Source organism: Ovis canadensis, chromosome 14, assembly GCF_042477335.2.
Source record: "Ovis canadensis isolate MfBH-ARS-UI-01 breed Bighorn chromosome 14, ARS-UI_OviCan_v2, whole genome shotgun sequence".
Lineage (NCBI taxonomy): Eukaryota > Metazoa > Chordata > Mammalia > Artiodactyla > Bovidae > Ovis > Ovis canadensis.
In genome coordinates, this window is record NC_091258.1 from 53993657 (window position 1) to 54021245 (window position 27589).

General features: G+C 46.5%; 1 protein-coding gene across 2 annotated transcripts in view; it reads left to right on the top strand.

The window, feature by feature from the left end:
• Window positions 1-6592: 6592 nt before the first annotated feature.
• ZNF536 (zinc finger protein 536) overlaps window positions 6593-27589 on the top strand; it is a 331324-nt gene continuing 310327 nt past the window's right edge. For both annotated transcript variants that reach the window (XM_069548992.1, XM_069548993.1), the window contains exon 1: window positions 6593-6655. The gene's annotated coding sequence lies outside the window, so the exon portion shown is untranslated. The remainder of the gene's footprint in view (window positions 6656-27589) is intronic.

Below are 27589 nucleotides of genomic sequence, written 5' to 3' on the forward strand. Positions count from 1 at the left end.
ATGGCCTCTGATAATGGCTAAAGGCCAGTTTGTTTAAGGGAGAGTCTTAGACTTTTGTTTCTCTTGACATATGTGTCAGGTAGGAGCTCTTTACCCGCTAGTGAGACTTATAGATCAAGGGAGCCTATGGTCTTGCTCAAGGGTCACGCCTGGGTCTGAGTCCACTTGCCTCCGTGGGGACTGGCCTCTAGCTTAGCATCAGCGGCAGGACTGGAAGCAGAAGAGAGGAAAGGGCAGCTAATTGGGGCTGGAAGACCATCAGTGTGGAAAGACATCTCTTCCAGTTCCCATGTAAACACCAGTCTGCCCAGGTGTGGATAACTGTACTGGAGTTGACATATGGTTCTGCTGGCATCCGGGGCGTGTCCTTCAATGCCGCTACGAGTGCTGCCACAGAATTAACTCTTTCTGGGCTATCAGGAAGTCTCTAATCCAATGGTTCTCAAATTGGCTTCCACGGGACCCCAGGGGTTCCGAGAAGAACCTTGGGAGTTCTCCCAAGAGGGGGAGAACTCAGAGCTGTCTCTTGCAGGGTTGGCTAGAGGAGGTGCTTTTATCAGCTCACATGTGGTCAGATTTCCCTGGAAAAGGAATCTGCCAGAAAAATACTGAAAAGCCATGATTTAGACCAAGTACTTAGTTCTGTGGATGGGAAACCAAATTCCACAGAAGAGCAAAGATCACAAAGATTGACTCTCTCCGGTCATTTTAAATAGAAAACATCTTTATTTATGCAGATAAATGGAGCTTGGAAGAAGAAATAAAATATTAATATACACTTGAAAGGAGTCACGAGGGTTCCTATGGTGCAGTGGCCTGCTTCCGGGAGTCTGGCCACCAGCACATTTGGTAGAGATGGATGTCCACCTGGGAATAATCTCTCCACGGGCAGGGGACCCAGGAGTCACAGGGCAGAACAGCTGAGCAATATCAGACTGTGATGGCTGTTAGCTGAGTGGTGACTAGGAGCCAAACCCTGGGCTAAGAACTTTCAGATGTATTATCTCCATTTTAAAGATGAGTAAGTGGAGACTTGGGTGATGATGTGAATTCTGTTTCATTGCTGGGCCTTACTGGGCTATCATCTAGGGTCTGTGCTCCTGATGCTGTAGCTTCTGCCTTCCAGGGGGTGTCCATCAGTGTCTAGCAGGTTCAGGATTGCACCAAAGCCAGGTACCTCATGATCAGAAGCGCCTGATTGAGCCTTTTCATCCTGAGGGTCCAGACAGGAGGCAAGAATGTTTGTCTTGCTTATCCTGTCTGTGGTGGCTTATGCAAAATCCTATTGGCTGCCCCACAGGGTTTTCTAGGAATTTGTGTTGAGATACAAGAAGGAAGCCAAGGATGGGTCCAAACACTTTGACAATAAATCAGACCTTGCTGACTATTTCTTCTCTTCTATCTTACATCAACCTAGTCATGCTATAAGAGCTCATGTATATACTTGTTCATTAAAAAGATATCAGTGGTATTCTTTCATTCATTCATAAGGCGTTTTTTCATTTACATGCACATTTTTGAATTTACATATTAGTTCCTGCGTGATTACTTTTTACACTGTTCCAATCGTCATTCTATCTCTCCGTCTATTCACTCGTGCCTGTATGCATTCATTCACTTATTCCCTGTTTCTCCATGTGTGCACTTGTTATTTCATTCATTCATTTTACCCTTTCAAAAAATAAAGCGCTTTGAAGTTAATTAAATTTACTGGAGAAATATGGACTAATTTAACCATACCCAGGGAAGACTCTGGGCATCTTTCTCATTGCTGGTTATAGAGGCATATGTTATTGTTCTTCAGTTGCTCAGCTGTGTTCAACTCTTTACGACCCCAAGGACTATGGAACTCCAGGGTTCCCTGTCCTTCGCTGTCTCCTGGAGCTTGTGCAAACTCATGTCCATTGAGTTGATGATGCCATCCAACCATCTCATCCTCTGTTGTCCCCTTCTCCTCCTGCCTTCAATCTTTCCTAGCTTCAGGGTCTTTTCCAGTGAGTCAGTTCTTTGCATCAGGTGGCCAAAGTATTGGAGCTTCAGTTTTAGCATCAGTCCTTCCAATGAATATTCAGGGTTAATTTCCTTTAGGGTTGACTGGTTTGATCTCTTTGCTGTCTAAGGGACTCTCAAGAGTCTTCTCCAGCACCGCAATTCAAAAGCACCAATTCTTCAGTGCTCAGCCTTCTCTATGGTCCAGCTCTCACATCTGTACATAACTATTGGAAAAACCATAGCTTTGACTATATGGACCTCTGTTGGCAAAGTAATGTCTCTGCTTTTTAATATGCTGTCTAGGTTTGTCATAGCTTTCCTTTCAAGGAGCAAGCGTCTTTTAATTTTATGGTTGCAGTCACTGTCTGCAGTGATTTTGGAGCCCAAGGAAATAAAATCTGTCACTGTTTTCATTGTTTCCCCATCTATTTGCCATGAAGTGATGGGGCAGGATGCCATGATCTTAGTTTTTTGAATGTTGAGTTTTAAGCCAATTTTTTCACTCTCTTCTTTCACCTTTATCAAGAGGTTCTTTAGTTCCTCTTCCCTTTCTGCCATGTAGAGGTACATGAAGTTGGATAAATGGTGCCAGGCCCCCTGAAAGAGAATTACTGGCCTGTGAGAGGCACGGGCTAATGCCGTCTACTGTGACCATGGGATCCAAATGTCGCTTAAGTGCTGCGGTCTTGGAGTCTTTCCTTCCCCAAGACTTCCCAATGACCTGAGAATACACAGGGGACCCCCAGGCCTTGTCAATAAGCCTTGTGACCCCAAGTGATCCTTGAGTTGCTCCTGGGATGTGAGAACTGGCAGCACGCCCCATGGGGAAGCAGAAGATGGCTGAGTCTAGGAACCGGGGCTGTGAGTCGAGAGTTTGGAAAGGAGAGGTTCCCTGTCCAGATGGGGCATGCGTGGAGTGGGCAGGAGATGCGGCAGAGGGCGTGGTGGGAGTGAAAAGTAACAAGAGCCTTTCAGAACTGTGTTTCCTTCTCCTCCTCCTCCAAAGAGTTTCCATCTGTTTTCTTTTTTTTTTCTTGAACCTCACATTATCCCTGAAAGATAGGCAGGATGAATGCTATGATGCTTATTGTAAGATTCTGGATTTGAAAGTATAGAACCATAAAACACAGTCAAGGATGAGGTGCGAGTCCTAGAAATGGCAGTAATATTGACCGCGAGCCAGGCTAGGAACGAGAATGTTTTATACCTGGACATGAAGTGTTTGGGGAAGGACCTGCCTCCACTGGATAAGTGAGGATTAGAAACCACTTTTCCATCAAACTCTGAGTTGGTGTCAGGAATATAGATTAATTGCTTCCATGGCTTAAATGTGAACTTCTCTTGGTTTATTGAGGTGGTCATTTACTCTTGCAATCAGACTTCCTTATCTTACATGACTCCCAATGCACATACCCGCCCTTTCTGCTTTCTGTGTTTTAAGTGTCTGGCTGCAAGGAAGGACGCTTTTGTTAAGTAGAGCATCGACCAGTACCAGTTGGCTCTAGATCATGTGCTGAGCCTTAACTGCTCTATGAATACTTTCCTCTCTGATGGAAGGTGGCATGGGTGGGTGGCCAGTTGGAAGCTCCTCCTACCCTCCTTTAGACTGTGTACTTAATTCCTGAGATACTCTCCTTCCCCCAGGTATTCATGAAGCCTCACCCCAAGAAGACAAGCTCAGGTGGTCACTTTTACCTGCGTATCAGAACCCTGTCCACGTTGAATCGCAACTCATGACCAATCAAGAGTTCTTCCTGTACCCGGGTCCCCTAGGTAACAGGAGCCGCCACTTGAGAAGGACCACAGGAAAGAGAAGATCTACCTGCATGTCCCTCCCATGCCTTTGTCTGCCATCCCCCTCAGCCCTGGCGCCACCCTCATCGTCCAAGCATCCTTTTGCTTATTGCTCTACTTGATTTAGAATACACAGCCATAAACACGCAGGGCAGCCAGCAGCATGGCCGGATATAATATTAATTTCTTTTCTGGTTCATTTGTGAAGGAGTCAACCATATAAATCACCTTAAGCCACTAAGACAGAAAGTGAAATCGCATCTTCAAATGGAGAAGTGTAGTGTGTTATCATTAAAAACTAAGAAGAATTTGTGACCAATTTGAGGGTCTTAATGTGGGCATAGTTTTGTTAACATTGCTGTAGATTATGTGAAATGCTCAGAAAGTTTTTCTCCCTCTCCGTTCTAGTGAAAAGCATTGGGTACCTATCAGTGGCATATCGTTAGAAAGTCTGGTGTCTGCTGGACAGTCTCCTTGTAATGCCATTTTTCATGACTTGTTTAATTAACAACCATTTTTGACCTAGACTAGTTATAAAAGTGTTGCTATTCTCTCCTGCTAAATTATGTCTAATGAACATATTTGCATGTTATCAGATATAGCAATATATCATTTCAAATTTTGGCGTTTAAGCCTGCATCACTCAAAACAGCTTTTGTGGATTAGTAAGCAGGTGAAATCAAAAATCTCATTTCATATCTGACATTAATAACTTTCAGGGGGAATGAGCATTGGCATTTATGTCTGGACCAGAATCGAGCCCAATGTCCTAGAAACACAAGGGCAGCAGACAAACCTACTCACCAGATAGGAAAATAAATCATGCATAATGCAGAATTTCTACCTTACATGTTAATTAATGTGTGCAATCAATTACTGATGTTACAATATGAGAAAGAAACTGGTGGGGAATGGGGTAATAAAAAATACCTATAGATTTATCTGCTTCTTTTTTCTATTTAAACAAATAGTCTTCAAGCCTGTGAATGCTGTGTTGAGACATGCTCTGAATAATAAGCATCATAAAATCTAATCAGATTTATAAGAGGAATTGATTGTTGTGGCAGGAGGAGAGGGTGGAAAATAAGCTGAAATTTAAGTGTTAATTTTTATGCTAATCCACAGTGGCTTCATATGAAGCAATTTTGTTCTGTGCCACAAATATAAAATTGTCCCTTGCAGAGAAATGTCAGCTTGCTAGACCTGAAAGCAGTAATTTATTAGGTATGTTTCTATTAGTATGTGTCACAGTTGTTAGCAGGCTATACACACAATGGTGCTTCATACTTATCCTCCAAGTCTCAGAATGTTTCAGCTCAGTGGCTGGAACGTGGGGCATTAATACATTATCATATGCGGGGTGGTCTGTGCCCTGTGGACAAAAGGCTATTTAATACCATTTAATGTCATTCTGAGAAGAAGTGGAAAAATAAAGACGGGGAATAAAATGGCATCTGTGTGTTTCACAGTGCACTCATGCACAAACCCTCAGTTTAAGAGGGATGACATTTCTGCCAAGAAAAAGAATAAAACTGGGGCATTTTTTTTTATAACCTGTTCCCCACTGCAGTATTTTCTAAACGCTATTAAGGGATCGATTTACACGGCCCCATGATGATGTCATCTATAAGAAGGGGAATGCAGATGACAGCAAAATGTTGGTGACAGTGACCTTGTTTCAGAGTCCTTGGAACCCTGTCAGCTTTGCTTCCAGTATATGGTTTCAAAGAATGTACTTTTTGGACAATATCTAGTTACTGGGTAGTGAATTAATAGAGTTAAGGGTTCTGATGCAATTCACATATAGGTCAATTACATGCGCCAACATCTGCTCTGTCACTATCATTTGCATATAGCATTCATATGTTAATGATGCCTCTTTTTACTCAAGTAATATATTTAAAAAACAAGATTTGCATATCAGTTTGGATCAGTATATTACAAGCAATTTATCATTTTCTCCTTCTTGTTATGATTTTAAGAACAATATCTTGAGTGATGGCTGCTATATTTGAGCACGGCTCTGATTTATACAAGAAACCCTTCAGTGGGAAAGCTTCCATTCTAAAGCTGCTTAGAGCCTTATAAATCAATAATGACACAGATGGACTGGTGATAATCTATTTAGAATGCCTGATAGCAAATATTGTTGTACAGATGATTAGAGTGGTAACTGTTTTAGCAGAAAGCCTTTCTCTCTTTGTAAATGGTAAGTTTGAACAAAAAAAGTGCTCACACATGGACTTCATGTCAGGAAATCTTCGTGCTGGGTCTGGATTGCAAAGGGGAAAACATGGGGGGAAGAACAAAGAGACTTCCCGCTCCTGCCAATATAATCATATCATTCCCTGTTTCTTTAACAAAACAGGACCTCTTAATGGAATTGTGTCTTCAGGTGTAAATAGCATTAAAAGCTGCTTCTCCTCTCCTCTTTGCCCTGATACAGCGCAAGGAGTGAGAAAATAAAGTGGAGGTTGTCAGAAGTGGCAGCTGCTTGGAATCCTGATAAATATAAGCTTTTATTGATCTGATGAAAATGAAAGATCCCAGTGCTAGGCAGTATTTAGCTTCTTGTCTACAGCACGTCACCGGTGGCCTTGCATTGGGATAGATTTTCATTCTCATACACCGGATTTGATTTCATCTTTAACCTTTTCAGTTGAATTTCCTTGACCTCTGCATATTGCTGTGATTTGGTGAATTTGTTACATTTCACTTTACATCATTTCTTTCTATATTTCCTTTTGTGATAGGGAACTGGGACGCCCCTCTGGCAATCTGTCAGTGCCTGGATCAGCTGCATCCTTTCTGGGGTATTTTCTCACCAGACTGACGGTCCTTAAGACAAGTATGCAGTTAAGCTGCTAAGGTAAGTCTTACGATGTTGGAACTCTTTGCCCTGGACACACATCATTTCCTCCTGCTTTGTTGTGCTGACCTAACACAAATCCCAACCAAATGGCCCCTCTCCCTCTCCCTGGCCAGGGCCTTCCTCCCAGCCTCTGCCCCACCCAGGTAGGACTCCTCTACCTGCCTATAGCTCTAGGAGAGTCATTCGCCATGGGGGAGGGGTTCCTTAGTGCTTTGGGTGTGTTTGGGTATGGGTGGGGAGGGGGAACAAAAGAATCATGAAAAAATGTTATTTTTCTCTCTGTGGCTTAACTCCTTTCTCAAGTTTTCTTCTGGGATAAATACAAGGCTTCAGTACGCAGTACTGAGGTGCTGCTAACATATTCTGGTTCCAAGAAAGTGCTGCTGTTATTTTGAGTAGTTTTGATACAACCAAATCAAAGTGAAGATTTGAAATAGCTTTTCTGAAAGCCCAAGCTGAAGTCATAAATTATTCTGCACCATGATTCTTTCTGATAGTAAAACCATACCTCTTTGCCTGACATTGCTGAAATGTGGAAAAGTGAAAGTTAAAAATAAAATGAAACATTTAAATCTTGGCTGTTGAGAACCTCAGATAGACATCAAGGCCAGTCGATAAAGGCCCCTATCAATTAGGCTTCCACGGTTATCATCAGATTTGGTTTATTAGAAATTGCACAGGTGCAGGTTTCCCGTATGAAGATTGAGAAGGGCTAGGAAAAAATCTGGGGAAATACCATAAAATGGAAAGTGGGGGGCTAGGGAGACAAGGTCGGCTCACTGGCAGGGCTGGGGCCATGGTGGTGCCATCACTTCATGGAATCTCCTAGGAGGAAGTATCTGCAGCCAAAGGGTTGGAAGTTTTCCCTTTTTTTTTTTAACCCCCTTTCTTTGAGTTAGAAAGTGTTGATTTCACACTGTGGTGCGTGTTTCCCATCAGCTTCTTGGTGGGTGTATTCTGTGTTAAGAAAAGGAGCACCGAATCCCGGCAGTTGTAGCTACCCCAGCGGACGGCAGGCAGGCGGGCAGCGGCTCCGGGACGCTGTAGTGCCTGGTCTGCTCTGGCGATGGAGGCGGCCGCCGGCTTCCCGAGCCTCCAGACTGAACTGTTTGGCCACTTCCCTCCTCAGCATAACAGGCAGGCAGAACAATTTTTGGTTTCATAGCTGTTTGGTTGGGAAAACAAGCCTGCGGTTGCCAGTAAGGTTTAGAATTTGCCTGCCAGATCAGGGAATGTCTGTGAAGACTATTTTCCCTCTTGGGAGGCAAAACACAGATGGGGGAGTTAGGAGTCTTACAATATTTAGCTGCTACATTGATGGTAGTGATTCTGCCGCCTGGATGCTCACAGTTTCTGAAGGCTCAGCTTAGTGTCACTGCCAAGGGCCTCAGGTAGGGAAGGAGGTGGGTGGGGCACCCCCCCACCCACCCAATCCCACTGTGGTTGCTCTGGAACATTCCATGTTCTGTGGCTTTTGAGGTGGGCAAGGAGGCACTGCCAGAATGCTGCCTTTTCCCCTTGACCCATGCCAGGATGAAAAGGGGTGCCCGAGGGCAGGAGCTGGAGTGACTTGGGCTACTGTGAATGAGCCATGCCATCCTGCATGTGGCCCCTGAGACCCTATAGAGTAGGCGGAGGCACTGGGCTCACCAGTTTTCCTGCCACCAGGGCACGGGTTTTGAGCAGCTGATCACTTAGTATACTCTGGAGCTCACAGAAGATGAAGAAAGATGATGTGCTATTCTTGGGATTGGTCATGAGCAGGTGGGGAGAGTTTCCTTCATGGAAAATGTACGTCTTGGAATAATCTGGGGTCATGTGAACTGGAGTAGAGTTAGAATTTTGCATCCAAGAGCAAATTCTGTGCTCCAGAGACCAAGAAAAGGGACAGGCTTTCAAAACAAGCAGAGAGCATGTGGGCATCTCCTTTCTTGCCTCTTGCTGGTTCCTCAGCACACAGGATTCTCAGACCGTGGAGCCTGAAATTATGATGAGCTGCTTGAGAAATTTCTGGACTTCTGAAGGTACTTGTTGGGGGAATCTTACTCCCATTCATCTCCACTAATGCCTTCCCCATACTTTGAAATAGACACTTGAATTTTTAAAGTCCAATACTATAAAAGTATAGCTTTGAGATGACCAAAGCACCATTAACATAGAAACCCTACGCAATTGGAGAAGGCAATGGCACCCCACCCCACATGGAAAATCCCATGGATGGAGAAGCCTGATAGGCCTGATAGGCTGTAGTCCATGGGGTCACTAAGAGTCCGACACGACTGAGCAACTTCACTTTCACTTTTCACTTTCATGCATTGGAGAAGGAAATGGCAACCCACTCCAGTGTTCTTGCCTGCAGAATCCCAGGGACGGGGGAGCCTGGTGGGCTGCCGTCTATGGGGTTGCACAGAGTCAGACACGACTGAAGCGGCTTAGCAGCAGCAGCAGCTAAGCAATCTAATGCTAACTGAATCCCTCATACACATCAGAAAATGATTTACTGTCCTGCCATAACATGGCTTTCCAGAGCGATCCCAGCAAGGAATGGAGGCAGAGCCTGGTGGTGTGGCCGTCCAGCCTTCCACAGCTTTACCTTCAAAGACCCCATTCTCGGTCTTGAGGCCCAGTAACTTCTAGAAGGAATTGGCCTCAGAGATAATAGGACCTTCTCTCCATCAGACGCAGAGTGGCTCTTGCTGTCCCTGAGGCACATTCAGGACCCTGGACTCAGGGTGCTGTCCCGAGGCAGCCCCGTGTCCTGGTGCAGACGTGTGAGTCAACAGCCTTCCCGCAGCAGTAGTAATTACCTTAGTTAAATGCTGCAGGAGCGGTACTTTGGGAGCACAGAGGAGGGAGTGAATAATTGTAATTTCTGTGTGATAATGATGATAAGCCCTGCATATGTGTGTGGGGCTTTGCGTCCTGTTTAATCTTCACCGGGAGCTCTCCAGGCTCATGGAGGTAAGGACCCCTGCAAACTCCTCGGTATGCAATGATGAGGTAGGAAAGTAAGATCCCAGTACTCTTGTTTTGCCTGAGAGAAAAAGAAAATCAGAGATAATTTTAACTCCAGAGGGAAGGTAGAGTGAACTAGAAGAGTTTCTTGGGGTTATCTTAATACTCATCAATTCCATTGCAGGTAGATGATCTTATTGGTTCCATTTTCCAGATGTGGAAACTGAGGTCAGAGAAGTTGAGTGGCTTTCCCCAGGCCACACAGCTGCTGGATGGCGAGGTGAAGGTTTGCTCGTGCTTCTTTCTGATCTCGGAACATGATCCTTTGGCTGTGGAGCAGCCCTGGGTATAATCTTGGACAAGACAGGGGCTAGGGCACAGTAAACAAGACAGCCATGGGTAAGATGATGTCAGAGAGTGATACGTGCCACGAGGAAATGATGTTTGGGGTGACACAGGGGGAGGGGTGTATCTGTACTTGGAGGGTGAGGGATGGCCCTCCTGAGGAAGGCACGTTGGAAATGAGAGGTCTGAAGGACATGGGAGAGCCAGCCAGTGCAAGTCTGGAGGAAGAGCATTCCAGGTGGAATGCTGCAGGGGGAGCAGCATGTGCAAAGGTCCTGTGGTGGGGAAGAAGCCAGTATGTGTGGGGAACAAAGTGGAGACCATCGAGGCTGGAGCACATGAGCTCTGGGGAGAGGGTGAGTGGGTTAGAGGGCCTGGATAGACATGCCTTTGTAGATCATGACAAGGACTATTGCCTTTCTTTTACTTGTAAGCTGCTTTTAACCAGAGAGCATGTCTTGAGAAACCCCCCTTTCCAGGTGTGGGAAAAGGCTCCTAGAGCCAGAATTCTGCGAGTGACTTGGACCAAGTCTTGGTGGGTTGTTTGCTGTGGCCTCAATTTTCTACCAAGAGGGATGTCCTTGCGACCAGTGTAAAACTGGGAGTCAGGATTTTCAGGAACCATGGGTATAGGAAAAGTGGCCAGTCGCGTGGGGGCCACTGTGATTCATGACGGTGCCCTTTGGCTGCTCTTCGGGGCTTCCCAGGTGGCTCAGTGGTGAAGAATCTGCCTGCAGTGCAGGAGATACACATCCAGTACCTGGGGCTGGAAGATCCCCTGGAGAAGGCAATGGCAACCCACTCCAGTATTCTTGCCTGGGAAATCCCATGGACAGAGGAGCCTGGTGGGCTACAGTCCATGGGGTCAAGAAAGTCAGACACAACTGAGCGACTAAACAACCACTGGACCCAGCTGAGCCCCCACAGCTGTGGGCTTGGGCAGAGCTGCAAGTGGAAGTCTTTAGGGCTCCCTTTGATCAGGTTTGCCTAAGTCTGTGCGGGCCTCAGGGAGGTGTAAACATGCTCCATTCACCACCAGGAAGTGTTAACTCCAAACTGATAGCGATCACTTCTTTGTCAGTGCTGATTTGTGGGTCATCTAATAACGTGTTGAATGAGTTTGAAGATTCTTGGTGGTTATGGTTTAGGCATCTTTTCCCTTGGGTAGTACAGGTGCTATTGTTAAGCAGGACTCTGTTTAGAAATTCTAGGTAATTCCTAGGTCCATAGAACCCTAGGGCTACAGAAACTTTTGCTATCAAATCTACCTTTATTTTCTAGGTAAAGAGACTGGGGTCTAGAGAGGGCAAGGGATTTGTTCAAGACCACACAGCGAGTCATTGGCAGAGTCATTCTCACCTGGGCATAAAAGGCCATCCCTCAGGCAGTTCCAGACAGCTCTGGGGACCCTCTTAGCTGAAAGAAGGCACCAGCAGGGGGAAGGGCTGGTGTCCTGGTCACCTTGGGAGCTTGCACAGCTCCCAGGACAGTCCTAGCACGCTGCGAGTGGTCAGCAGTCATTTACTGATGTATTGATGGACTAACCGCTCACCTCTGCATATTGTATTTATTAGAATTTGTTGCACCTTGGTTTCAGCAAACGCAATATATAGCAAATCCACATTTCTTTCCAAATTTTCTGGAATACAGGGGGTGCAAAGCCCAAGGCCTGCCTAGTATGATTTATGTCAACACCCAGGACACAACGAGGCCAGCACTCTGGTTGTGAGTTCCTAATACCTGCACAGGTAACTTGAAGGTGCCCCACAGATATTCCAGTAGGCTTGATTTAGGGATATAAGATTCTGAGGCTTTTGGAAGAAGGTGGTCAATGCTGAAGGCAGCCTGGCCAGAGGAGGGCTTGGACTCTGCCCCAGAGTGTGTTGTCAGAAGGCACCTAGATAGGTTTTGGCCCAGCCTGGGACTCTCTCTCTAGGGAGTTCTCCTAAACCCCACTTCAGGGTCCAGGTGGGAAATGCAGGAAGCTGGATATGTGCTGAGTGAGTAAGGGAGAGCTGATCCCATTGCAGGGGGCCACTCAACTCTCATCAGCTGCACTTGGAAATGTGGGCTGAATTTTCCCAGGTCTTCATAGTTTTTAAGGAAAAAAGTTAAAACAAAAAACCCGAGTTCTTTTCCTCCAATGTTGGCAACTTATGAAGTTAAAAAAAAAAACAAAAAAAACTTTTTTCAAACACAAGTGTTTCTGTGGACTAAGCGGAGCTCTGCTGAGCACAGGCTCATACACAGCGGGCATGTGATGAGACCTGGCCAGGGCTGACCTGAGCTGCCCGCAGCACAGCTCAGGCTCCAGAAACACAGGCAGTGGGAAAGGAAGGTGACATTTGCAGCCCCAGGCCTCACTCTTCTGCGTTCTCTCCCTGCAGAGAGGCCTGGGAGGTCCCTGGTTACATGGGGTGGGCTGATGCCATCAAGAGGTGCAGCAATGGGGACACCCACCTTCTGGGAAAGGTGGTCTGGATCCCCATCTGCAGGCCTCCCCATCCCACCTCACTCTGTGTCTCCCCAGTACTTGAGTTATAGGGTACCTACCCGTGTCTGATATGGGGACAGGATGATGCATGGCGTGGGATTCTGCCCCCAGGGAGCGGGCGGCAGGATGACCCCTCCTCATGGCAGTTGGGGGGCTGCGTGGGCACACGCCGTGGCTCCCTCAGAGTCCTTATTCAGTCCTCACGCATGGCCGATCCACTCACTCTGCTCACCTGTGTTTGAAATGGGGCGGTCCTGACGCTGTACCTAGCTGAGCGGAAACGCTGGCTGCCACTGGACATGGGTGGCCCGTGCTGACCTTGGGAAGAAGTGCAAGAAGATTCTTTCTATCCTGAGAGGCCACCTGGTATGGGAGAGAAATGGCAAGGCTACTCGGCCCACCCAGTGCCTGTCCTGGTCCCGTGACTCTGCTCTATCCTGCAAAGGTTGCCCAGGTCCTCAGCTCCCCTGGGAGGCTGGCGGTTGGGCCAGCATCCCCTGCAATGGGGGAAGGTCCTGTACATCTGCCTGTGGTGGCTCCATCAGGACGCTGTACACCAAGACTGTCTGTGTGCTGGGAAGGGGTCGCTGGTCTCCCGGCCTCACTTCCTGTTGGTCCTGCCTGGCTCCCACTCATCCTCATACACTCCCTTCACTCGTCCACATGCAACATGGAGTTTCTGTGTGTGTAATATTATTTGTTTTTATTTCTGTAATCCCTTTATTGTTTGCACAACTGCTGTCAGACTGTTGCCTGAAAGTATCACAGGATAATTGCAGAACGCCTGCATAAGTAATTTCTTATGAAATCGGGCCTTGTCTGCATATAAAATTGTTTGTCGTTGCCGCATACATGGACTTCATTATATCCAGGCTGTTTACCGGGCTTGCACCTTCCCCACAGGCCCCGGCAACGAGAGGGCCTGACACTGGGAAATAATGAAATACTATCGTTATTCTCTTTGGTCATATGACATTGCTGGAGGGTGACAGTCAGTCTGAGGTGATCATGGTCAGAGAGAAGGGGAAGGGGACCCGGGTCTGGCTTTCCCCGGGCAGCTGCTGGGGAGGCCAGTGGCTAATCCGTCTGAGCCAGGCATTTCTTCCGACCACATTTCTGTGATATTAATGGTGTGTGGTAGTGAAAGAAATGTGTTTTATTCTCGAGTCTAACCCTGCTGTTATCAAAGTAACTTCCAGCTTATTAGCGACAAAGGACTTTTCTCCTCTCTGCTGCCCTGTTCGCCAGGGCTTCCTGAATTAAACTGCTGTTTCCTGTCCTTTATATGCATGACCACATCTGGGGAGCCTGCTCACAGCCCCGCTGCTTAATAACAATCACCTTCCCTTTCAGTCTCTGTTGATTGTTTCTAATTCACTCTGACAGATAGTGCCTGACAACTTGCCGGCTTTTCCCTCCCTCCGTGACCTGAAGTTACTCACGGCACTTATATAGTCTGTCATTTTTAATATTTGATTTCATTTTAAGTTATGTGTTTTACTGAGAAGATGAAACCAAAAAAAAGGGGACTTGTAATGGAACATAAATTTAACCCTTCTTGCCATCCGGCAGCAGCCTGAGCCGCCCTCCCTGGCGTCTGCGTGACGTTTCTCCTTCCTTCTGATTCTCCTGCTGCTGATGGGTTTTCTTTTCTTCTTTCTCTCTGCCTCTCTCTTTTTTTTTTCTTTCTTTCATATCTGAAAACAAAAGCTTCATGTCGTATTCTTTCCCTCTAATGGTGCTTGATTAGTTTATGGAACTAATAATGGCATTTTCTGCTCTGCAACCAGGTTACAATGGAAAGACCTTTGGGGCGGGGGGGTTTCCTCTGGCAGGAGGGAATCAGGAGAGAGGCCTAGTGAAGTCAAAATGACCGGTGTCAATCAAAGTTCAGAATGTGATTTTAATCTTTCTGTCCAGATTTCTTCTTTTTGTGCCAGCTTGTGGGACGGAGAAGGGCCGCTCTCCCTGGGTTTGCGGACGAGCCCTTGGAGTGAGCCCTTCCCCAGAGTGGGGACCAGGCTGAGGCTGGCCACGCATCTCCTTCTGCCTCTTCCCTCTGAATCTGCCCAGCTAGTGGCCTTGCAGGGCAGGCGTCCTCGTGGGGGGCGGGCGGCCCACGTCACCTCAGGGTCCACTCTGCCATGACTTGGCCTTTGTTTGCCACCAGACAAAGGCTCCTGTGTCCCTCTTGGCCCTTCAGAGGTTGAGAGCTGTGAGGCTGTGCATTAGGTCAGCTTTGCAAATAGACACCACAAAAATTTAAAAAAAAAAAAAAAAAGTGGCATGTTAACCCAGTATGCCTCACTTGTTTCTTCTGGCTTTCTGTGGACGATGGTCTGCCCCACACAGTGTGGCTTAGGCAGCTGAAGAAGTGCAATAAGAAGGATCTGGGTTGGGGCTCAGTTCAGAAAAGTTCAAGTGCACTGTCGCCCATCCTGGTCTCCGCATGACCACAGTGCATCCCTGGTATGTGAGCTGCCAAGCTCAGGAGGGCCCTGGAGCTAAGTGTTCTCTGACTCCTGCGGAGCAGAGGGGTGCTTGTCCTGGAAGTCAGGCAGGCAGGTATCCAGGGCGCGCTTGTAAAGGCGGTTTGCAGGGAGTACTGGGCTTGGCCCAGAGAAGCAGAGACTCCAGGTAGGCCCAGATCTACTGCCCACGGGAAGATGTTCCAGCTGCTTCCCAGCTGCTTCTGAGTCCAGGCCTGCAGACCGAGGTCCTGGGTGGGCCGGCCATGTCCATCTTGTCCCTGCTACTCCTAGGACTCTTTCAGCGGGAAGTTTTCTTCACCAAGCCTGCCCTGCTCTCTCTGAGCACTGGGGTAAACTGAGGCAAAGGCTGCTTTCTAAGGGGGACGTTTTTCCTTTCTGTAGTCCCAAGCATCCCATCACTGGTTCCTTTTCTTCCTTCTGAAAAGGGTGAAAAAAGTCGAGAATAGTTATTTATTTTGATGGGTTTGCAGTGTTGCTGGTATTGTCTTTGTTTTGAGGTATTCTGATTAAAATTAAAAGGGAAGATTCTCCACAAAAAAGTAGAATGAACACAAACCTTTTAACTTTACATAAGAATTAAATATCTGTATACATAATAGTGTGTTATCAGTAACAAAGGGACAGAAAATGAATTTTCTCTTTCACTGACCCAGATGGTCTTTATGTGTGAGGTGTAGGCCATGTGGTAGAGAAAGGACGGGTGGTGGAAAGTCTTGTTTTTCCTTCTGTATCTCCCCATACTTGTAACCTATGGGAGACCAGGCGTGTGTGTGTGTGTGTATGTGTATTTGTGCATGTGTGTGTGTGTGTGTGTGTATGACATCAATTGTCAGGGAGTGGTGCTGGCTCTCATAGTCTGGGACGATCTTCACAACAGCTCCATCTTAGTGAAGTTGGGCTAAAAGGATCCAGGGCCTTGGAGAAAGATACACAGGCCAAGATACACTGCCCTTTCTGCTTTTAGGAGGGCAGTTGAAACAGAATTTTAAAATAAGTTCTGTATTTGAGGTTTAACCTTCAGCAAGGCCAAATTATGCTTTCATTCCCCTTAAAATGTACTCTTTGGCCATTATTAGTTCTTGTTTTAGAGTCAGAGAGAAATAGGGGGGTTGAAATCAACTAAAAACTTGGTTTGGTCTTGGTGCCTCCACAGGCCATCTATTACCTGGTGAGGCTGGGGCTGCGGTGGAGGAGAATCCTTCAGAGTCCAGTTTTCTGGGAAGCTGGCCTGTGGGCAGGTGTGGATTTGGGCCTGGAGGGTCCTCAAGCTCACTGCTTCCCCAGGAGGCAGCTCTGTTCAGGGCTGCAAGTTAGCAGGGCTCCAAGGCCCGTCCCCGAGAATTCACTGACACTGGTCCTAAAGGGAGGTAAGGAGTGTGATCCTTCAGTATAGCTGACAGAATACAAGAGCCCTGCCGCCATCCTAAGCAATCCCTGGGTACAAATGCAGAGCAGAGAGGTTGCACAGGGTGCCAGTCACGAAGGGCATGTGGCCTGGGCCACCTCAGAGATTCAAGAGAGAGCTGTGCATCCAGACCTGGGGAGAGACCAGTTGATCAGAGCAATAGGAATAAGATGCTGACCAGCAATAAGGGGGCTAATGATGGTTGTGGGCCTTCTCTGTGCTCAGCACTGCACATCATTTTAAGAAAGGAAAACCAAACCCTTCTTGTGGCTCAGGAGGAGCTTCATGGAGAAGCTGGCGCTTCTTGGGGCCCAAGAAAATTTTCATAAGCTGAGGCAAGGGGAAGACCAGAGAGAAGTTATTTGCAGAAGGTGGGGACTTGCCAGATGCATTTGGAGCTGGGGGCAGAGGCGTATCCTGAGGGGCTAAGGTGACCGTTCCAGGTGGTGGGCAGGAAAGGGGGAGATGTGGGCAAACTGGGGGTGGGCTTGGTATTGGGGTGACAAATAGCCTTGTTTTTTTGGGACTTGGGATGTAAGTCAGTGTGAGTGAAGGTATGGGTCAGAGCCCAGGATGAATGCTGCCTGCAGGGTAAGAGTATTCACAATGAGCAGGGACACACTGCAGAAATGGGTGTGGGGAAGACCACTTGCACTATGATACTGACCTGGGGCAGTGGGCACGGGAGTAGGGAGAAAGAGTAGAACTGGACGCTGCCCTTCTCTTAGTTGGGGCTCAGAGTGACCTCAGAGAGGGAGGCACCCCAGTGACAGCTCTGGGGTGGGTGTCCAGGCTGCCTGGCCCGCTCAGCTATAGGTACGTTGCTCACATCTCAAGCCAGAGCCGAGAACTGCGCACAGCACGCTGGCCTTTAAAAAAATAATAAAAAAGGGATTGCCCTTTAACCTGCCCCCCTCCCCCCCACACACACTTTGTATTCATCAGGGTCATCCTTGTTTTTCTTTTCAAATGTATACAAAAGATGCACTTTGGGTTACACAAGGGGTATATGCCAATGTCGAGAGCAGATGAGAACAATGGAACAATTAGCAGATTCATCAGTTCTTCTGCTTATACTTCAGTTCCAAGAGTGAAATGTTAGTTTGTTCAACTCTCTGCTTTACGCCTTGATCACAGTGTGAAAGTGTTGACTAAGCTTAGCTTCCTGGTCGGAGGGTCGAGACCCATGGCTTTTAAACATGCTTATATGAAATCCAAACATTCATGGCCACTGGTGATCTTGAAATCAAGGCACAACTTATAAAATGAACACATAATTATCTTGTTTATTCAGGGTATAAATAGAGTTCATGCATTTAAAAATTTTTCTTCCTGATAAGGACTTTAGCCAGCATTTGGTCTTTAGATAGCCTGTCTCCCTGGCGAGCTCTCTCTCTCCCTCCCCGCCCCCTCCCTCCCCTTCTCCCTCTGTCTCCCCCTCCCCTCCATCTCTCCCTCTCTCTCCCCTGCCCTCCTTTCTCTCTTTCGCCTGCTTCCTTCCCCTCCTTTCCTCCTTCTCTTTCTCCTCCAGAAGGGGGTGACTTATTGGAGCTGCTGTGGCTGCCCCTGGCAGAGGCAGGGCCATGATTTCTTTCTTGGAGTCCCTCCTGCTTCCCTCACAGCTTTTGACAGAACAGGGATGGGTGCCCAGGGCCGGCCTGGTGTGCTTGGGTACATCCTTGCCACTTCCACAAATCCAGGGAAGGGCCGTGAAGCCCACACCTGCCCGTGACAGCCCAGCTGGGGACCAGCTCCAGAGAGCAAGGCTTCCTGTGAATGAAACCTTCCCAGACCCTCCCTGGTGGGGGTTGGGGGGCACAGTTCATGCTCAGAATGACTCCTTACTTCTGCCGCTTTCATCATGCACACACCTCCTTTTCCGATGTTTACCATACCGAGTACTACGTACTCCTAGACTTAATATTTTTTTTGACACACTTCTTTTAATTAAATATATTTAGCTCTGTCCTAAATAATAATCTCTATGAAATCTCTGGTCTAATGTGTCCATTATATGTTTTCTCATATCAAATAATAAAATAATTATTTAAGTATTAATTGTTTTTGAAAGAGAAGGGTTTTTTTTTTTTTTCGGTTATCACTTAAAACCATCTTGCGCATCGGCAAGCAAGCCTCTCGGGATCAGCGAGTCGCCCTGTTGGAAAGTTTACACCCAGCCACGTTCCCAGGATTTAGTTTAAGTTACTCCATGAAGCCACTGCCTTCCCAGTTCCCAGCCCCTCCAGCAAGTCCTCCTGACTCCTCTTTCTCATGACCGTGCCCTCAGAATCCCTGATTGTCATTTACATACGTGCTGGTCACATCTGACAGTGTTGTGAGCAGTTGTTGGGCCGTGCTTTCTGACTTTTTGAAGGCCAAAGAGTCTCATCAATTGAGCTAGCTCTCTTCCAGTTTGTCAGTTTAGTCTGTTTACCTGTGGATGTGTATCTCTCTCTACCCATCCATCCATCCATCCACTGTCCCTCTCTATATCTGTGTATCTGTCACCTGTGATCTATCAACTGATCCATTCATCTATCTATCCACTTATCTTCTAATCCACCTCCTACTTTCTTTTATCCTCCTTGATGAGTCAGGCACTAATTTAGGCCCTGGGAATATAGCAGAGAGCAAAACAAAGTCCCTGCCCTCATGAAGCTGATATTCTAGTTGGAGAAGGCAGACAATAAATCAATAGATGAAGAAACCAGAAGCTGATCTCCAGGGACATGTGCCACACAGAGTACTGAAACAGGGGGATATGAAGCAAAGAGACCAGGACAAGCTGAGGCTGAGGGATCAGGGAGGGCCCCTCTGGGATGGCAATGTTGGGTCCAGGCTCTGAAGGGCAAGGCAGAGCCCTGCCAAGACGGGGCAACACCTGGACAGAGGGCAGAGCTCACGTAAAGGCTGTGAGGCAGGGGCAGGCTTGATGACTGAGGGACAGGGAGGAAATTCAGATAGAAGGAAGCAACCGTATTTGATTCCAACCTTGATAAGTTTTTCATTTCTCACTTCCTAGGAGCTATAGTCCCTTTTTTATGTCCCTCAGCTCTGAAAGCCCTCGTGTCAAATCCCTTCTGCTGGGAGCTTTGGAAGCAGGGCCGTGCTGTCCCCTGCAGGCTTAGAGGGCTGGAGGGGAGAACACCATGATGAGGCGCCCGCTGACATGCTAATATTTCATTTTAATCTTGAGTGCCAGGTTACTTTCCAAATGAAGTGTCTCAGGCAAAGCTCTAACTTACATGAAATAAAAGAGTTTAATGCTAATTAAATATCATCTGACTACTGAAGCCATATTTATTGATGGTCTAAAAGAACATCATCTAGGTGGGTGGACTGGGAACATGCCTCTGCTAGAAATGCACCTTCGAGTCCTGGGACTCTTGCATTTCAGGCTCACACACCCCACGCCTGCAAAGCGTGTGGGGCTGGGACCCCGGAGAAGCCCCTGCAGCTTTCTCTGCTGGGTACAGAGATCAGTGCCTTTAATGTGGATTTGGTTCAGGAGGTCTGAGGCCGGGGGGCCAAGCTGCTCGTTTTTAACCAGGTCCCAGGAAGTGCTGATGATGCTGGTCCAGCTGCACGGTGAGTAGGAGGGTCTAGAACAGACCAGGGTGAGCTGGCTCTGACCCAGGCTCCTGCACCACTGCTCACAGGCAGTGACAGCCCTGTGGGCAGTCTCGCCCCCCACCCCCCCCATCTCTCCCTCCTCCAATCTTTAGCCCAGACCTTCCTCGTCCTCCTGCCTGTCCCAGCCTCACTGTCACTGTCCCCAGGGTAAGAATGGGGTGATTCCTTCTGGTTGTTAAAGTCTTCATGCCGGGCCTGGCCCGATTTCCCACCGTTTGCTTAGTCTTTGGTTATCTGATCTTTGCTCCTGATTGTCTCACCCAGACTTGTAAGAGTTTGGGGCAGCTCAAGGGCAGAGCCTCTGTTCCAGTCCCCTGCTTCGGTGCCTCTGGGATTGGCTTGTTCTTCTCCTGATGGCAGGGAGAAGGGTGTACTTCCTGACTCTCTGCAAACAGGGACTCACATAGGGCAGAACTGGCTTCAGCAGCCATGTGTTGGTTGAGCCTGGTGGACGGGGCCTCCAACATGAGGTCACATTCTCCTGTCTGCCTTCCAGCTTCACTTAGGGGAGGCTTCTCTGGATTGTGTTTTCCTGCTTCTCTCATCAGCAGCCTTTGAATGCTGGTTGTAGACTCAGTTCAGTTCAGTTCAGTTCAGTTGCTCAGTCGTGTCCGACTCTTTGCGACTCCATGAATCGCAGCATGCCAGGCCTCCCTGTCCATCACCATCTTTTGGCGCTCACTCAAACTCACATCCATCAAGTTGGTGATGCTATCCAGCCATGTCATCCTCTGTCGTCCCCTTCTCCTCCTGCCCCCAATCCCTCCTAGCATCAGAGTCTTTTCCAATGAGTCAACTCTTCGCACAGGTGGCCAAAGTACTGGAGTTTCAGCTTTAGCATCATTCCTTCCAAAGAACACCAGGACTGATCTCCTTTATAATGGACTGGTTGGATCTCCTTGCAGTCCAAGGGACTCTCAAGAGTCTTCTCCACCACCACAGTTCAAAAGCATCAATTCTTTAGTGTTCAGCTTTCTTCACAGTCCAAATCTCGCACCCATTCGTGACCACTGGAAAAACCATAGCCTTGACTAGACGGACCTTTGTTAGTTGGTGTAGACTAGGGATTCCTAGCTCTGATGCTGCTGGGGTGAGAGCATTCCCATCGATGAACATGGGGTGACCACTTGGAGAGGCACACTAGGGTGGTTGCCCATGACAATGGGACCGGTGTTGCTAGGCCTTTGAATTTTTCCAAAGAGGTCAGAAATCTGGATTTTCATACGGAACTCAGCCAGTTTTTACAAGTTTAAATCCCTTACAGGATTTTCTTAAGTCATCATGTAAGCCAAACTGAGCATATGTGTCCCTGGATTTTAGCAAGGAGTCCTCAGAATGCAGTCAGCGTCTGGTGGTCACCACCTCTCAGGGTGATTCCATGGATCCTGCTGGGAGAAGCCAGGGGATCTGAAGGAGGTGGCCTGATTGAAGCTGGCTCCTCAGCAGCTCACCTTGCCTGGGGAAGGGGAGTCGGGTGGAAAGGGTTCTGAAGACTCAGAAATCCATTCTGCAAGACTGGCCCTGATGTGGCTTTCAGGCCTCGGGAAAACTCATTCTTCCATATCAGCTTGTCTGCCTCCACCTATAATTAGCATCTGAAATTTCTAAATGAACTGCCTAATCAAGTAAATTTAGCAAACTTATTGTGAAGTGCTACCAAGTCCTCTCCCTCCAACTGTCCATACAGACGCCCGCACCACCTTGCTTGCCTATGCTGCTTGCAACTGAAGCCGTTTATGTGTGCAGTCTGGCAGCCCCACAGACAGTCCATTTATGTGACCTGTAATGAGTTTATTAGTGTTTCACTGCCTTGTTGCTATTAAGTTTTATCAGTTTCAGCTTCAAGAGCACAAGGTTAAATTTTCAATAGAGTTTTCACAAAGTTTAAGTGGGATTAAGATGGTTAAAAATGTGTCCAAATGGTGGGTCCATATATTTAGTTTCAAGATATTATTTCTGCCCACTCTGGGATTTTGATCTCTTATTTATAAATATAACACTTTTCTGATGTTCAGAATGGCAGCACAGGGCTTATTTTATTTTTGCCCTCTACACATGTGTGTGTTAAATGCAGAGGGTCAACTGAAGCTGTAGCAAGTGGAAGCTAGTGACTGAGCAGCCCTGTATTTTGGGATCCCTGTCCCAGGGTGCAGTTGGGACTGGCTGTCATTTTGACATGGTAAATAAACATCATAAAGGAGGAGGGACAATTCTCCAACAGATTGCAAAAGGATGAATTATGGTATCATTGTCTTCCAGTACCACAGGATAAGCAAGTTCCCCTATGAAGACATGTGCATATGTAATTGAATATTATTTACCTGGATCCTGTCTGTAATTCTTGAGCAATTTTTTAGGAAAAACCAATTCAGGAGTTTCTTCAGTGGCTGCAATTAGAATAAAGTGGTTCCACTTTTAGGTAAGAGAGGAAAAAAAAAAGAACAGTAATAGGCTGAGCAGCTATTATGGAAAGTTTATTATTATTGGTATATAAGCTAGCTGGGGGCTTAAGCACAGAGCAGTTGGATAATTTAGCTAGCTCCTGGATCCAATTAAAAAAATCTATGTTGTGTCCACAGTGGGGGGATGGCCATAGCTGAGAAAGCACTCTGTCGTAGATGGTGACACACCTGTGGCATTCTCTGGGTTCTATGCAGTTTGGGATGTAGAATGCTCTAAATCCTCTCATTACTGCCTTCTAGAAGACAGACACTTCAAGCGGTTCTCCATTTATCTGAGATTACTATTTAAACTCGTTAAAAAGCAACTCTGGCTTGTTCACTCAATTGGCTGTGGGGAAGATTTCGTGTTCTTGAGCGACAGTGTGGCTTTGATTAGTGGAGTGCTATACTTTTTAGGGGAGACCTTTTCTAACTTAATTTATGACCCTGGTTGATGGCGTCTGTGCTGGGGCATTACGTATTTCCCCAACTATTGTACCTGGTGTCAATAAAGGCGCATTTAGGGAAATCTGAAATAAAACTCCAGGGTGTTTTTGTTCTTTGGGGAAGCAATGCACCATAAACATTTTGGGCTTGAGCCAACAGCTTTCCCTGACCGTGATTGCAAATTACTGTAGTATGTATAGATTGCTGGTGGAACACTATTTGAGGAAACCTGTATTTTATAGAATGTCACTTTTATGCACAATCCAGGCAAAAGGAAAAAAAAAAAAACGAATTTAGCCAGCAGACAGTATTCTTTTGAATGAGGATTATGAAAAAAATATTTACCAAAAAGCAAGCTCTAAATATGGCTTTTTATTTAATCATTATTACATCAATCATCAATATCAATACTTAATAGCAACCTGATAATGTACCCAGCAGGTGAAACAGCTATTAAAAAGTGTAAAAAAATGATTAATCAGGTTCAGGGGATATTAATGCTCTCCAATTATTTAATGATAAGTACATATTTTTGAAAGTGTTTGTTTTTAATAATCGACTGTAATATTAGTTTGCAAAAATGTAATTGCTTCTTAATTTTGCATCTTAGCTTCTTTGTGCCGGGTACAAAGGTAGTATATTTCTGTAGTTATTGTTTGCAGCACTCCGTGTAAAAAATCACGTTCATTTCAAGAAGCTGTTATGGTATTGATTCTGGTAAAGACTTCCATTAACTGACCAATCTAAATCTCATAAGTGATGTCAGGATAGTTATGCATTTGCTTGGTTCAAGTATTCAGCCATTATGTTAGAATGCAGGCAGTGTCTGAATATGGCTGTTAAATTATTTCTAAATACCGAACCAGAACAGCTTAACAGTTCTGCAGTTTGAGACTGACACAAAAATGACAATCTGCCACCTCTTTGTTTTTTAAATATTAACGTTGTATTGGGATAGTATTTTTGGAGTAAAAACCTGTGGCACGAGAGGATAAGTGACATAAACAAAGGCAGCTGGGCTTCATGAAATAATGGAACAATAAGGCCCTTGCAGCCGTTCTCATCACTCCAGTATGTTAATTAGCATTCTGTTGTGGCCGCAACACTGAAAACATGTAATCTGTATTGGTGTACAGTACAGCTGTGAACACACATTCTTTTTTGTGAGTCCCTGGAGTTAGCCTTGCCATTGGCATATGCGTTTGGGCCAAAAGTCAAGCCATCACCACTAAAATAGCACACTATAGCAGCAAAATGTCATTTGTCTTTTCTTATTTTTTTCTCCCCTCAATGCCACATGCTCTCCAGTGATGTAATCCAGTACCACTGCATCTGCCTCCCTGCTCTATTTTTGCAGGAGGGTATCTGGGGGGCTGGGATGCCAGCAAGCAGGAGGATTTCAAAGGCAAGTGGCCCCGTAAGGGTCGAATTTAAAAATCAATTCTTTCTTTTTGCAATATTTGTCTAAAAGTATTTTTTAAAAGTCTATAGATTTTTAAGTGTCAGGGGCCCAGAATCTGCTGCTTGCTTCCCTGCAGGAAGGGGGAGGAACTAATTTGTAAAGTAAAAAGGTCTCAGTAAATTTTGCCCTTACTTAATCATCTATCTTTTAAACCTGATTCATAGTCCTTCATGCATGTAATACCCACTTTGGGGTGGGGGTGGGGTTGTTCTTCCCATTTCAGAGCTGAGGAAACTGAGGCTGAAGCATGGCCCAAAGATAGACTCTAACTGCAGGCCCTTTCTGACTTCTATTTGCACACAGACAATGGATGGCTGCAGAGTGAAAAATGATTGGTCATTTTGAGGCAGAGGGGTTAGTATCAGTGAGTAGAGCCAGCCAGTGGCTGCCAGCAGTAACTAGGGCCTTCAGAGGCAAGACTGAGATAGACCCCTCTTGGGTGATCTTCTGCTCACGTGTGGTTGTCTGGGAGCTGCCCCTGGTACTGCCAGGACATGACCCTGGATTCTTTCTGATGCCAGCTTTGGAGGCAGGAGAAGACAATTTCAGTGTTGTTGTCATAGGAGCTGGACTAAGTGGCCAAAACCTGCTTGGATTTTTACCTGATAGAGTTTGGCTTGAAAAGTGAAAATGGTTCCATTTGAATTTTCCCTGGTTTCAAAGTAATTCAGCTTTCTTTGTGCAAGTATATGTACAGTCTCCCCAGCACAAGACACTTAAACACACACACTCACACACACATACTCTTGTTCATGCAGTGCATATCCCTTTGCAAAATATTTTTTGAATCAAAAATTACATTTTCTAGCACTTTAAATGTATTATAAATTCAAATAGGGACTATCCAGTTGTTAAAACTTTTCCTACATTTCAGACTAATTTTATCCACCCCCCGCCCCATCACCATCTGATCTGACTATACCAAAAGAGATTTTAAATAGAAAAAAAAAAAAAAACCAACACCAAAACCAAACCAAAACAATTAAACCCTCAAACCCCCATCTGGCTCTAAAGTAACTTTCAGACTCTGTGGGCAAAGCTTCTTGTTGTCTCTTTCTGAAAAACGAGAATGAATACTTTGCTCCAGATTTTTCTTTTAATCTGCCTCAAACTTGATTGAAAAATTACCCCCCATCCCACAAAGAAAACATAGCATCTGGGCCACCATGCTGATCCAATTTGGTTCTGCTTTTGGAATGTGGAGGAATCAAATGGTCTGGCGTTAAGGTGGCTTGAGTGAGTGTCCACCTGGGAGCAGATGAGGTTAAAGGTTAATAGCACTTGCTTTTTTTTTTTTTTTAATTCCAGCAGAACAGAACTCTTTTCCACCTGGCTGGCCCCTGTACCAAGTCCTATGTCCAACTCCACAGTCTCAGAGACGCCTCAGTTGGTGTCTTTGCTCAGACTTACCTGACTGAGGTAAGGCAGGGCTGACACTAAGATTTTAGGTCTGTTGTTTCTCTTTTCCTAGAAATTCACCCCATCCCCCCCACCCCCCCTACCCCCCGTTAATGGCTCTTTAAATATTGAAATGCCTGGAAAAACAAAACAAAATAAAATAAAACGCAGGCTGTCAAAGAGATAAGAACAACAACAACAAAAATGTTGGTATCTTTTAGAATTTGTCTTCCAAGTGGTAAAAGGATATAATTAATAGGAGAATTTTCCTCCAGATGTGGCTATACTATAATAGAGCCTTATAAATGCTACAGAAAGAAAAATTGCTTGGAACGAAGGCTGCCTCAATGAGTGCACACCTGGGTCTGACGAAGATTGCATTTAGGGACTGCTGTGCTATCACAACGCAGAGAAAGACCAAGTCTCCGGGAGCAGCTGGAGAGAAAGCCCCGGCAAATCTGCATGCAAATAGCAGCACATTGTTAACTTAATCAGATGCCGCGGAAAAGATGTGCCAGAACCGCGAGGATGATCTACACTCACGGAGGGAGAGCGGCCTGGGCTGCCGCGGGCATGGGCGAGGATGGGCCTAGAGCAAGGTGCAGCCCGCCGGCCCAGCCCACCCACCGCCGGCCTGTTTGCCCTGGCCTGCAGTCAATTTATCACAGAATGCTTGATTCGCTCTTTGAAAAGATAGAAATGATGGAGTATATTTCAATTGGAAGGAAGCTTTTATTTTTTATGGTGATATAGGTATGGGCATTATTTCGCCTGACTCCATAACTCCAATTAAAAAAATATTTCTGCTTAAATATCTGGGTGCATGAAGATACAAAATACTGTCCTTGAGTGTATAAAGAAAAAGATCTTTTCGCTTGAAAAAACAAATGCTCTCTATAGAGTGAAGTGCTGAGTGTATATTGTACCTTAAGAAGTGGAGACACCTGTTATTTACGTTTTATATTAATATTAATGGACACGTATATATTTTTAAAATCTCCTCCATCTTTTAGTCTAGCACCGTAAAAAATAAAAAGTAATACTATTTATCACCCACAGCTTAATAGTGCCTTAGTTGTTTACTGCCATCGCGCTAATTGCTCTGTACTAATGTGTTTTTCTGTGATATCCAGTAGTGCTAAGAGAACAGAGATCCATAACCAATTAAATATAGTGTTTTTTATGTTAAAAATATATCTGGTGAGACTAGAAGGAAACAGAAGCCGCCCTTAAGAAAGGCACGTTGGCACCGGCTCGGGGCCCAGCAGAAGGTGCCCGCGTTGCTTCTTTTGGGCAAAGACAAAAGGGAGATCATTTTTTTGGCAAGAAAACAAACCCGAGGAAAACACAACAAACTGAGGGTTTCCTTTTTTCCCCCTCCTGCAACTCCTGGAGCTGCTTCTGTGCTGTCTCTTCCAGTGAGGGAGAGTTTGTCTCGGGAGGGAGAAGGGGAGCGGGCAGGAGCAGGGCTGGTCCCGGGTCGTTCTGGGGCCTGGTGCCCGGTGCCCGCGAGCCGGAAGGGCGCCGGGTCTGGCGCAGGCAGCCGGGCAGAGGGCTCACCGGGGAGCGTTTGTTGTCGGTTCCAGACCGAGCGAGGCGCCTCGGAGTTCGGGCTGGGCGGGAGGAAGGTGAGGGGAGACAGGACCGATCAGCGTTCTTAGTTCTTAACAATTTCCAAAGAAGGTGGGAGTGACGAAGGGACGCCGGAGGCCGCCGCCGCCGCCGGGCCCGCGCCGTTTCCTGGCGAAATCACTCGTCGGGGACAGAAACCGGCCACAGGGCAGCCCGCCGCCCGTGTTCGTTGGCGGCGCGCCCGGTGGTGCGGCAGCCCGGGGCCGAGCGCTGCCCCCGCCGGCCCG